The sequence below is a fragment of the Mus caroli genome, chromosome X (genome assembly GCF_900094665.2).
Source record: "Mus caroli chromosome X, CAROLI_EIJ_v1.1, whole genome shotgun sequence".
Taxonomy (NCBI): Eukaryota; Metazoa; Chordata; class Mammalia; order Rodentia; family Muridae; genus Mus; species Mus caroli.
Genome location: NC_034589.1, coordinates 93744356 through 93756942, shown reverse-complemented (window position 1 = coordinate 93756942; position 12587 = coordinate 93744356). Strand labels below are relative to the sequence as shown.

At 49.5% G+C, this 12587-nt stretch overlaps 1 long non-coding RNA gene across 1 annotated transcript; it reads left to right on the top strand.

Moving 5' to 3' along the window:
* The first annotated feature begins 2199 nt into the window (after window positions 1–2199).
* Window positions 2200–9711, top strand: LOC115030080. The gene is made up of 3 exons (XR_003835674.1): window positions 2200–2275; window positions 8626–8806; window positions 9626–9711. It is a non-coding gene; the product is annotated as an uncharacterized LOC115030080 (long non-coding RNA).
* The last annotated feature ends 2876 nt before the right edge of the window (window positions 9712–12587 follow it).

The window sequence follows — 12587 nt, the reverse complement described above, 5'->3', positions numbered from 1 at the left end:
TCACAATTCTCTGGCTTATGACTCCCCCACCTGCTCCGACCCTCTTTCTACAAGAACATCTCTCTCTCTCTTTCTCTCTCTCTCTCTCTCTCTCTCTCTCTCTCTCTCTCTCTCTCTCTCTCTCTCTAGATTATTATTATACATAACCACACTGTAGCTGTCTTCAGACACGCCAGAAGAGGGCGTCAGTTATCATTACAGGTGGTTGTGAGCCACCATGTGGGTGCTGGGACTTGAACTCAGAACCTTTGGAAGAGCAGTCCCGCTGAGCCATCTCGCCTGCCCACAGACAGGTCTCTAGGCACTCCATGCTCAAGAGTATCTCATTTAGGCTGTGGAGCCATGTCTCCTGTCTAGTCCTCCAAACACAGGAATAATCCCTTGTTTGCTTTATCTGAGGTGTGCCTGGGCTCCCAGCCTCCTAGCCAGAGCCTTCTGGATTCATCTGGTATTCATACTCACCTTCATCTGTATCCCAGTTCTGTGCCATGCAACCTTCCCAGATGCCCAACCCCCAGCACCTTCAAGTGCTTCTGTGCACAGCTGTGGGCATCAATATCAACAAAGAGACACGGGTACAGACGGCCGGGTTTGCCTGGCACATCGGTTTGGATGCACTTAAGCAAGGATAGTGAAGGAAGAGGAGTGGAGGGAAAGGGGTGGGGAGGTGCCAGTGAGTGTGCATGGCAGGCAGAGTGCATGTTGGGGGAAAGCCAGCTGGGGTATATGTCAGACTGAATGGGCCGGTGTGTGGCTCCATGGGTGACCCTCCCAGCAGCTATCAAGCTGCATTAACACACACATGGTCGAGCCTACACTTACATTCAGGAGGCAGCAGGGTAGGTGGGAGGGTGGGGAAACATACTGACTGTGAAAACAGGAGATATTTCTGGTCTGAGTTTTGCTGCCAGCTTTCTCAGTTTCTATCCCTCCTCTGGGCCTCAGTTTCTCCAGGTCTAACTGGAGAGCGGTGAACTAGGGATCTCTAAGGACCTTCGGCAGTTTTAATATACATGCTCCAGTTCCTTGATGCTTTGTGTGTGATGGCAGATTCAGAAAGGCTTCATTCCAGAAGCGAGACACCAGGGAAACACATGCAGAGCCACCTCTGAAATATGGATGAAACTTCCATTACTCTGCCATAACTTGCAGCCCCTGCTCTATGGACTTCTGACTTCTTGAACCAAAGGAAGGACAGAAGCAAGGAGGGTGGACTGCCTTTGAGCAGCCCTCTTGGTTAAATGAGGGGTGGAGTAAGAGACCCCAGCATTAGCCCTGGACCCAGGTAGGTCCCTGAGGTTGCTTGAGGTTCAGACATGGGAGGAGGCTGCTGAGGAATACAGAGAGCCCTTGCCTGGCAAATGGCCACCATTTTGCTCTAGGGGAGATGTAAGGGCCAAAGTAGTGTAGTGAGAGCTTGAACATCTCTGGAGATTCACAAAGAACATGGTGTGTTGAGAAGATGAATAATACAGGAGACTTACACACAGCAGGGTTTTCGAAGATAAATTCATTTGTGGTTTACACAGGATTTTAAATCTGAATTATTACTACAATTGTATTGGGAGTGGTTTAGCAATGATGGGGATGTGTGGGAAATCTCTCAGTACAACCACTCGTGCCACCACTACCGAACTGATTTTTAATCTTAACTTTCTCACTGGCTTCCCTAGATGATCCTAAGGAAGTCACTCCATCCCCCTGTGCCTCAAGTTGTCTATCTGTCTAGTGCTGGAGAGGTGGGGAAAGGGGTTGAGGATGGTTTCTTTTCCCTGCTCATAAGGACCTACCTAGGCAATTTGTAAGCAGCAATTCCGTTGTTCTTATAAGACCTTGAACTGCAGTTCCATTCCCTGTTGCAGTAAAAACAAGAGGCCCAGGCTGCACACAGGGGCAGGCATGCTCTTTCCTAGCCTTGATTTGAGGTCAGAGAGGTCCAGAGAGGTCACAGAGAAAGTGGTTGGCAGAAGCAAGCCCCGGTATCCCTCCCGGATCTTAGTCCGGTACTCTTCCACTGCCCCACACCCCAATTTATGTCTGGAGGTTCTAGGAAAATGGGTGGGAACTAAGAGAGCTCTCAAGATCCACAGCTGGGTCTGAGAAGGTTAAATTCCCAGCTGGAAGCATTCAGCGAAGCTTCTAAAAACCGGGCAGTCCTTACAACTTGCAAATAAGTACTTCAGGCCACAGGAAATGATCCTAGACCACAAGGCTCGGGGATTGCACCGCAACAGTCCTGCCTGCGTGTCAGCACCGTGTGGGAGCAGCAGCCTGGGTAAGAGGAGCTGCGAGGCGTCCTACCAGACTTGAGGGTTTAGACAGACCTGGCCTGGCGTTTAGGCCCAGCTCAGTGATTTTTGCTAGAGAACCCCCCCCCCCTCCTCAAAGCACCCTCTGCTCAACGCCTTTGCGAATTGATAATGATGGACGGTAGCCCCTCGAGTTTCTGCAAGGCCCACTGGCCGGGTGGATGTGCAAAAGCTTTGCAAGCTTTCAACTGCCACTCACTCTGGTCTGGCAAAGCTGCATATACACACGACCTCTGGGTAACCAGAGGAGGTAACTCTGGCCGGGTTTTTTTTTTGGGGGGGGGNGAGGGGAGACAGGTTGCTCGGGGTGGGGGGCAGTGGCAACTGCGGGCGTCCGCAGCAACCTTTCCTGCTCTGCTGACCGGCGGGTTCTGAGGCCTGTGGGCAGGAATGCGGTTCCACAAAGCCGCCCACCTCGCCCAGCCGGCCGAACCAGGAAGGCGCTAGAAGGATGGTGGACAGAGGGACCAGGGGAGGGGGGCGGGGGCGGGGACAGGCCTCTGGCCTTTTCTCTGGGAAGAATCTCCTTCCAAGAGTGTCCCGCCTAGAACCCAGGATTTCCATTTCAATGCTCCCTGGCAAGCTGCCCTCCTCCAAACTCGGCTAAAGGCTCACGGAAAAGCCTTTAAAAACACACTAATTACAAACAATTCCTGGGCCTCTCCCCATTTCCCTCCACGCGGCTCGTGGGGGGGGGGGCGGGGCGGGCCGAGCGCCCAGAGGTCATTTACATGCGCCTGTCACCGCTCTGGAGTGAAAGCCTGCGCCAGCAGCCACACGCTGACCCCAGTGGGCCAGGGGCTTGAGCTCTTGTTTCCTTCCGGGTCCTTGAAAGCCTCCCCGGACCGCCATGGCGGTGGTGGCCACTGTGGTGGGTGGAGCTGCGGGAGTCTAGGGCAGACACCTGGACAAATGCATCCTGACTCCCGGGGGCCTGTTATAGGTAAATGACTCCAGAACAGGTCCTCAGGCATCACCTGCCTTCAGTGGCCTGGATTCCAGCTGTGGGCCCTCAACCCTGGTCTCCTTGCCTTGGAGGCTCCAGGAAGTAGGCCACTCTGCCTTGGTGCGACAGGGCTGTGGGTGAGGGTGGATTTTGTGCAACCTCTTAACCTCTGACTCTACAGGGATAGAAAGAGGCTTCTTTCTCTGAGCTGGCCAAGAGCAACAACCCTTTTTGAAAGGTTCTGGACTGTTCTAGCCTAATCTGGAGGAGTCTCTTGGGGGAGGGGGGATCTTGGATAAAGTCAGGCTTGCTCACAGTAACCCCTATAGGCAGGGCCCCTCCGGAGGGGTATGGAGGATGAATGAAAGAAAACTCATCTATTCCAGCTGGTGCTAGCTTATTGTTCATGAAAGGAATGTGAGACCTTGGGAGAAGAGCACTAGCTCAGGCCTCTCAAGCCTTTGGCTGATAGAATGATGCTCAGAGTATATATACTCTGTGCCTGGAGCCAGTTAAATATTCACTCGTGTAATCTTTTAATCAGCCTCATGCTGAAGAAACACATCCTCAGAGAAGTCAAGTCACTTGTCAAAGATTACAAACTGGTAGGTTAAGAAACCAAGTTTGCATCTCAAACGAATAGGCAGAGATGAATAAGTGGAGGACATTCAATGTCCCCTTCTAGCCTCCATACCTGGGAAAGAAAGATGGGGAGAGGGGTGGAAATATTTAAAATAAACAACCTTGGAACCCAGATGGCTCCAGAGTCTTTATCACTGTGCCCCCAAGATCAAATCTAAGAGATTAATGACTGTCATTTATTAGTGCCTACTGACTCATGTGTCCGCCATTTTACACACGTACTCTCATGTTTACATCGATTCTACAAGGCAGACCAGATTGTCTCAGTCTGATAGAAGAGGACCATAGAGGTATGGAGGGGTATGCGACTTTTTTCAAGGCCTTCTAGTTAATAAGCAACAGAGATGTCTGAGGTTGGCTCTGCATTGAGTAACTCTACTAAATGAAGCATCAAGCACTCCACTTCTACCATCTCTTGTGAGGCTTGAGCTAGATGTAAGAGTGAGTGGAGTGTCTCTCTCTGCAGAGCTCATGCCCAACCTTACCTCATTTCCATCCCTCTTTCTCTGGGGAATAACCTCCGCAGTCCTCATCTCATCAGGCTCCTAGCTGGAAGGAAGGGAGTGGGTCTTGTCAAAGTCTTTCTGTGCTGAGTAAGGGTTGGACTTCCAGCTCTGATAGTATCACTGTCCTAGCTGAGCCATGGTTACTCCACCCCAGGTGCACGCAACTGATCAAAGAACAAAATAAAGATGGAGGAGCACCTTAGAAACCCTGGAGGACTACACAGAGGTGAATGGATACTCTGGAGATGAAGGCTTCCATCCCTAGCATTCTGGCATGACCTCATTACACATGTGTCCGCCACATGCGTTGGCACCACTACTGAAACATACATACCAGCATTGGTAGGCTTCAAACAGATGAGTGGGAGGGCATTGTCCTTGCCCCTGAGTTGTGTCTCCTCTAGCCAGCCAGCCCATACAAAGCTCCAATACTCCTTCCTTTCAGGGCAATGTTTCCAGACTTGCTCCTCACCTAGGCAGTTAGGAGAAGGAGAAACATCACCTGGTTGGAATCCTGTAGACTTTGTTACCTTTGTTAAACTGTTTTGTTTCCTTTCAAGTGCTAGGAAGAAGGTACAACTTGAGAGGTACTGCCCCACTGAGCTATTGGGCAGTTCCAAATTTGGATTTAGTTAAGTTTAAGCATCATGCAGATTTCTAGCTTGTGTGATCTTAAGAAAATTCCTTCATCTCTCAAATGACAGCAACAATGGTATTACCTGGCTAGTTGGAGAGTCAGATGAAAAAAAATCACAATATGGGATGCAGATGCAAAAGTAAGAAAACCAATACTCCCCATTTCTCAGAGTAGGGGAGCTGGGACTGGAACTCAGACCCTTGTGCACACTAAGCACTTTATCACTGTGCTGCACACCTAGCTGAACAGTTATCTTGATATCAACTAGCAAGAGAAGAAAGGCAAACAATAGGCAGAGGGTGTCAGCCATGACAAGTCAGTCAGCCCTCTGGACTCCCAGAACAGAGGCACTGCTCATAATCTCAGAGGTTGAGGCAGCTTCACAAAGATAGTGCTTCAAGCAAGAATTATAGCTGATACGTATACAGCATTTCTTAAATTGATTTTTTAAAGAAAAGATTTCTTTATTATATCTAAGTACACTGTAGCTGTCTTCAGATGCACTAGAAGAGGGCGTCATATCTCATTACGGATGGTTGTTAGCCACCATGTGGTTGCTGGGATTTGAACTCAGGACCTTCGGAAGAGCAATCAGTGCTCTTAACCACTGAGCCATCTCTCCAGGCCTTAAATTGATTTTTAAATTTATATTTAGTCGTGTGTATGCATGTATGTCTCTGTGTGGGTATATGCACATGTGTGACTGCTTATAGACAGCAGAGACATCAGACCCCAGGGAGCTGGAGTTATAGGCAGTTGTAAGCCACATGATGTGGGTGCTAGAAAGTGAACTCCAGTCTTCTGCATGAGTAACCCATGTTCTTAAACTCTGAGGCATCTCTCTAGAACCCTTCTGTTAATATTCATCATTTGCTATTCCAATGCTTCAAAACCCGATCAAATTTAGTCTCGTTATAAGAGAAACTTGGTATTATGGGATAACTGGTTCTAGCCCCATTTTACAGATACAAAGCACTAAAGTAATCATCCTGGCTACTTAATCAGGCCCCTAAGAACACATTCTTTCCCCCCTCTCTCTTTACACATTTATTTATTGTGTGTGCAATGCATGCACTTGTGTGCCACACTATATGTGGAAGTGAGAAGACAACTTGCAGGCATTAGTTCTTTCCTTCTTGGTGATAAAATTCAAGTTGTCAGGTTTGGCAGTGAATGTCTTTACCCACTGAGCCCTTTCATCAGCCCAGCACACTCTTTTGTTGGTAGGTCAGACTGGTCTCAAATTCATGTTCCTCCTGTTTTAGCTGCCAGAGTTTTGGGGCTATAATTGTGTATTACCCTGCCATCTAGGAACTCGGAGAAAATTTACCTTTAATTTGTCATCTTCTTTTTCCTCTTCGTCTTCCTCTTTCTTTCTTTCTTTCTTTCTTTCTTTCTTTCTTTCTTTCTTTCTTTGTGCATCACTGAGAGTGGAACTCAGAACTAGAGCCTTGCAGCATCTAGACAAAGGAAGACCCCTTTAACCATTGAGCTGCATCCATCCCCAGCCCAGACTTAACCATCCTCTGATCCCAGATGCCTGTGTTTGTAGATGTTTACCAATGGAAGTGGATGCCAAGTGTGGCATGTGACTTGAGCTCAGGAGTCTTGCTGGGGTTAGGGGATGAGCCAGGTGAGTTGGGGGGTTGGAACCTAAGGGCCAATCTGCCAGGCTTGGGAACTTGGCTATGACTCTAGAGGCAATGGAGAGTCACCAGCAGGTTTTCAGTGGGGAAGAGCACACAGAAAAGATCTTAACTGCCTGTGGTGTGGAGGCTGCTCAGCAGAGGACGCACTCTGGTGGCAGAGAAATGATAAAGGCAGCATTTGTATGGAATGCTTGGGATGGATTCCAGAGCTATTAAGGAGGATTGCATTGGCAGGACATGGTAATTAATTAGATGGGAGAGGCAAGAGAAAGGGAAGAGCGAAGGTTTCTAGCTAGAAGCCTGGGTGGATTGGTGGGGTGAGATCCTGCCCCTAAGAGAAATGAAACTAGGATGCTCAAATGGTACTGTTGGTTCGATTTGAGGAGAGGCAAGTTTAATACACCTCAATACATGTCTATGCAGGCTGAAGCTTAGAGGAGTGAGTCCAGGCTGAGGTGACACAGGAGTCACTGGCTGAGAAGGTGGTGGAAGCTACAGGCATGGTTGAGAGTATCGAGCAGGGGAACATCGATAGGGTGGCACATTTTGAAAAGGTACTTGGAGGACCCCAGCCTTGGAGGAGCTTGCTGAGGAAGGGCCTGGGAATGAGAGAGAAAGATTATGTAAAGTAGGGAGGCGTAAGTAGAGAGGTAAGGATTCGGAAATGGAGTGCCATGAAGCAGGAGCCAGTCAGGCATACCAAATGTAGCTGAGAATTTTCTGGTTTGCTTGCTAAAATTAGGTCTCTGCATCCTCAGAGAGAAGAGGGGGTGCTGATGTAGTCAGGGAGACTGACGGTAATGGTCTGGGGAAGCCAACAGCAAGTAGAAAAGCCTACAAGTCTGATGAGACCCTAGGAAAAGGAGAACAAAATGCCAGCTAGGGGGAGACACTAGGTCACGGGGGAAGCTGAGCTTGGCTAATGGAAACCTTAGTCTCTTCCTCCTGGCTATTTTTTTTCTCCCGGCCTCTCCTCCTAACCCCTAAACTTGGGTCTCTGCCCTGGGCATGCTGGGGTTTGTTCATGCCTTTCAAAGTGCCGGGTTCTCCACCTCTCCTTCGGCTCCCTCATGTCTTCCAGCAGAAACCTCCCTTCCTTGGCTCTGGACTAAGCCCCTGAGAGAGCTGATGAGATAGCAATTAGGCCAGTTGCAACGGCCATGCGTTCACATCTCTCTGTGCCAGGGCAGGCCTGCTGGCACTCTGCCAAACTCTTCTGGGGCCAGCCTCATTGCATGGTCTCTTTCCTGCATGACCCCCAACTGCCACTGCCATCCATGAAGGGGCATCCACAGGAATAAAGGCTAAGCAGCCCACCCCAAACCTCAACCCCCAACTCCTGCCCCCAGCCCCAAGACAAGAGTTAAATGAGTGGCTATCCATTCACAAAAGACAGGTACAAACTCTCCAGGCCTCGGGACCAAGCCAGTACCCACCAGCTGAAGGGCAATGAGGGAAAGGACAAGGGTAGGGGTGAGCCTTCGTCCCACGTTCTTTGCATCTTATGTGACTCAAGATGCTTTCCCTTTCCTAGGCTGCTGTGTTTCCCCCTCCACAAAGCTTCTAAGGGATGCCAGGCCCTCAGGAGAAATCTGCCTTTGTTAGACTGAGTCTTTGGGGCTTGCCTGCTGAGTTCTGTGGTTGCAAGGGCCTGATTTTCCATAGGCTTTTGGACCTTGGTCACAAAGATTTCATAGTCCTGCTAGTCCTCCATCTCACGTCTCTACCCAAACTATAGCACATTCTCTCTTCCGCTTTCACGTGTGTACTTGCTGTGGCCAGTCCCTGGCTTTGATCTCAGCCTCTCCAAGCTTGATGGATCCTGGAGCTACCATAAGATGTTCATCTATCACAACAGTGCTTGGCAGAAGAAAGAACACAAATACTGGAGTTGACTCTGAATTGTACAGTGGACCATCTCCCATCTTTCCCCTAGGACTGCATGGCTGCTTGCGTGTGAGGAGACGCTAAGGAGGGACAGAGATGCTGGAGATCAGCCTTGCTCACCCACAACACCACCATCTGGGGGAAGTCCCAGTGTCATCCTGGAAGACTGGTTGAAGTAGCAGGAGGAGGGGGAGGAGAAAGGAAGCAGAACCAGAGATGTACCACTGTGGGTAAGAGATGGTAACAACAGGCTTTGGGAGTGGAAAGGAGGAAGCACTGGGAGAAGCACATAGAATGACTCAGTGTTTTTGAGAAAAGGGACTGGGCACCTGTCCTGGCACAGATGCGACTGTAGAAGTATGGGAAAGACATCTTTGGGGTGGGAGTAGAAAAGCAGAGATGTGTGTGTGTGTGTGTGTGTGTGTGTGTGTGTGTGTGTGTATGCGCGAGAGTGCTGCAGCTGGAGGGCAGGAATCAACAGTTGCTTGTGGCTTACCTGGCAGAGATGGAATTTGAAGTGGGTTGGGCAGAGCTAGGCTATTAACTGGTACCAGAGGTTTGAAACTGTCTTCACTTCTGTAAACTGGGTATAATAACATGTGCTTTATAGGCTTGCTGTGTGGGAGAAATGGCAGCATGCCTATACAAGGGCCTTGAACATATCAAGGTCTATACCCATGGGAAAGATTGCTGTCAGTTAGGACCCTTGGTCTGGTCCCAGATTCAAAGCTATCACCATTAGGTTCCACCAGCCGGCAGTCCTTGCCCAGCTTCTAACCACTACTTGTTTACCATCTCCCAGGGAGTGCCTGGCAGGCAGAACTCAGGCCTGACTTCTTTCTGTATGTTCAAGTGTAGGGCTCAGGAAAGCTCCAATGATCAACATTCAAGTGTATTCACATAGGCAGGCAGAAAAGGGCACCAAAGAATCATGGACAAAAGTCCCGAGAGCCACGCTTAGAGATTTCCTTGTGGAAAGCAGATATGTCCTCAAGTAGGCCTCATTCATGAAGGCCCCTAATATATTTTCTTCTCTTGTGTGCATTCAGGTACATCCCTTACCACAGGAATAGCACTTTTCCAGTTTCTTCTAGCAAAGTTAAACTCAATACAATCTGATCAAGTTTACAGCCCAAAGAGGAGTGATGCTCACAGACTCCCTGCACAGGTAGGAAACTACAGTGGGCACATGCTTTTCCTAGAACATGCCCTTGGCTCCATAGCACACATGAGCCCTCCTCGGCTGGGTAACTTCTGCTCTACATTGGACACTACAAGGCATCTGTTTAACCTTGGGAAAGGCTCACAGAACTGGTCACTCACTGGGAGGCCAATCATGTGGGGTGTTGGGGGATGGGAGATAAGGTGGGGGAGTTGGGGTGTGTTACATTTGAGGAGCAAGGGGAAACCTGATCAAAACCATGTCACAAAGAAAAAGGGGGTGGGGGAGAGAGAGAGAGAGAGAGAGAGAGAGAGAGAGAGAGAGGTTTCCATTCACAAAGAAATCATTATGGTTAATTTAATTCATTGTAGCGTTTAATACAGAAAAGCTTTTCTACAGAGACTGGGCACCAGGCCAACATTTATATATAAATGGGTTTTATTTTAAAAGGGAATGCAGTGAGGGGGATAGGCTCAAGTTGGCCCTCTCTCCTTCCCTCCTTTCCTTTATCTACCTTTCTGTGCCTGGGTAGACCAGGAATTGGGTACTCGACAAAGTGACTACCTACTTCTCACTCCTAAGTTCCAGCGTTTCTTTTTCTAAGCTCTTTCCCCTGGGACCATGGGGGGACCCCTGGCTGAGCCTAGTTCAGAGGATCACTGACTGTTCTCCACAGGACAGCACTTAAGAGATCAATTCTACTTTTCTTGTCCTCATGCAGGACAGGCCCCACCTCTTGTATACAAGAGGACACCAAGGCACCGAATTGTATGAACTACACACTGCTTGATTAGTGGTAATGGGAGAACTTGAACCTGGGCCTTCTGATTCTCATTGTGACGCTATAGACTTGGTGTCTTTGACCTGGTGTTTCCTCAGCTCTGGCGGCCTGGCTCTGTTCTTCTGTGCCTGACTTGGGCCCAGATCTTCTCTGCCAGGCTGCAGAGGAAATGACTTCCCTCCCATAACTTGCAGTCCTCCAGCAAGCTAATCAGCTAATTCACACTGTGGTGTCAATGGCAAATAATAACTTACTGTAAAGTGCTAATGGTGTAATTTCAGGCTCTCCCAGCTGGTTGGAGGCTGGAAAAGAGCTGTGGGGATAGGGAGACTTTTTTTTTTTAAAGTTCATCATATTATGTTATGAATTCGCTTATCCCGTGCCCTGTGCTATCACATAAGCATGTGATATCCATTGGTCTGGAATCACAGCCTACTGAAGAACACAGTCCCATGAGCTGTGTGACGCCTGCTTTCAAAAGCACACTCCTGAGGACACACCCAGACTTACCTGACTTCATTTTCTTTTCAGGCTCTAGCTTCAGCAGCAGGGACTGTTTCAGCCAGGGTCTGCCTTTGGGAGGAGGAGGAGGTAGCATGGACCTCCAAGTGGGAGGTATGGCACTCCAGCTACTTGGCCTCCTTTTCCTTCATGCTACCATGTACCATGCTCCAACTCCCGGGGCCAAACCCCACGTTTCCTCCCAAGGCGAGATACTCACACATACTTCCATGGGAGGAATTGTGACAAGGGAGGCCCAGAGAACTGGAATGGCTTGCTCAAGGTCATGCCTTAAGACATGGAATTTGAGTTGAAGTTCATGTCTTATGACACTTGGCCTTGAGGCTGACAAAACCCTGTCTCAGCAGAGTAGTGGATTCCCAGGAGACCATAAGGCTTATGACTCTAAACATATGCAACAACCTCTCCACGGGTTTCACAGCTACTCACTAATCAACTCTATGAGGCAAGTGGCCGGTAGCCCCCAGCAGTCAACATTAGGACCAAGCAGGGACTCAGAGTTCAGAGGCCTCACTGCGCTCTTGCCCCCACACCCACACTAGAATTATCAGGGCTGACACTGGCGTCCAGGTCCTCAGGAAAGGTCCTGTGTGTCCCTAGGTTTCCTTGTAGCTTGGCTGGTATTTGGGGTATTTGGGGTTCAAGCCCAGCAGAGTCCCACATCTGGATCCCCTTAGCTCTCCGCGTTCTTTCTTGGCTGAGAAGAATGTATTCAATGCCGGAGGAGCTGCTGGACTGCGGACTTGCTGCCCGGACTGGCTATCAAAGCAGAGAGGCAGCGGGCCTCTGGGGAGGGGCTTCATGGGCCCTCCATCATCGAGCAGGCCCGCCCCGCCGCCGGTAGCTCCAGGGTGGAGCAGGGGCCTTTCAGCAGGCACTCGGCAGCGAGGCTGCAAAAGAGCCAGCCAAACTGTCGGGTGCAGCCCGGACAGGCCCGCTGCTTCTGATTAGTGGCTCACTCTCTGCTTCTGCCCCACCAACCTGCCCTTCACCCCCATCCCTGCCAGAACTGTCACAGCCACCATGTGCCCCCAAGACCAAAGGAGTGGATAGGGAACAGGCTTTTCGAGCTGACCTCTGCAGACCCTTGAAAAAAACCAAGACATTTGCTTTCTCTCTTCTCAATCTTCATTTGCTCTGCCTTTGAGTTCCCCCTGAAGAGTTCCAACCACAACTAGCCTTAGTGAGAAGCAGTTATTAAAAAATAATACTAAGGCATGTGCAGTCTTTTATACTGCAGCGTAGTGGTTAAGGGGAAAGGTTTTGGAGCCAGGCAGCCTCGGTTTAAAGCCAGTTTTGTCACTTATTAACTCTGGGCTCCAGGTCTCCCCCACATCCCATTTTGAAAGTGCCAAAACAATAGGCCACCAGGTCCCAGACTTGTCTTGAGTCTTAAGTGAGTTAATACTATAGAGGGTTTATGCCCAGCACAGTGAGCACCCAATAAATTCTCAGTGTTCCAAAATTTGTTTCCATCCCTTGACTCATTTGAGCCTCTAGCAAACCTGGTCCGTAGAGGCTGTAATGGAAAAGAGGTCACATAGTG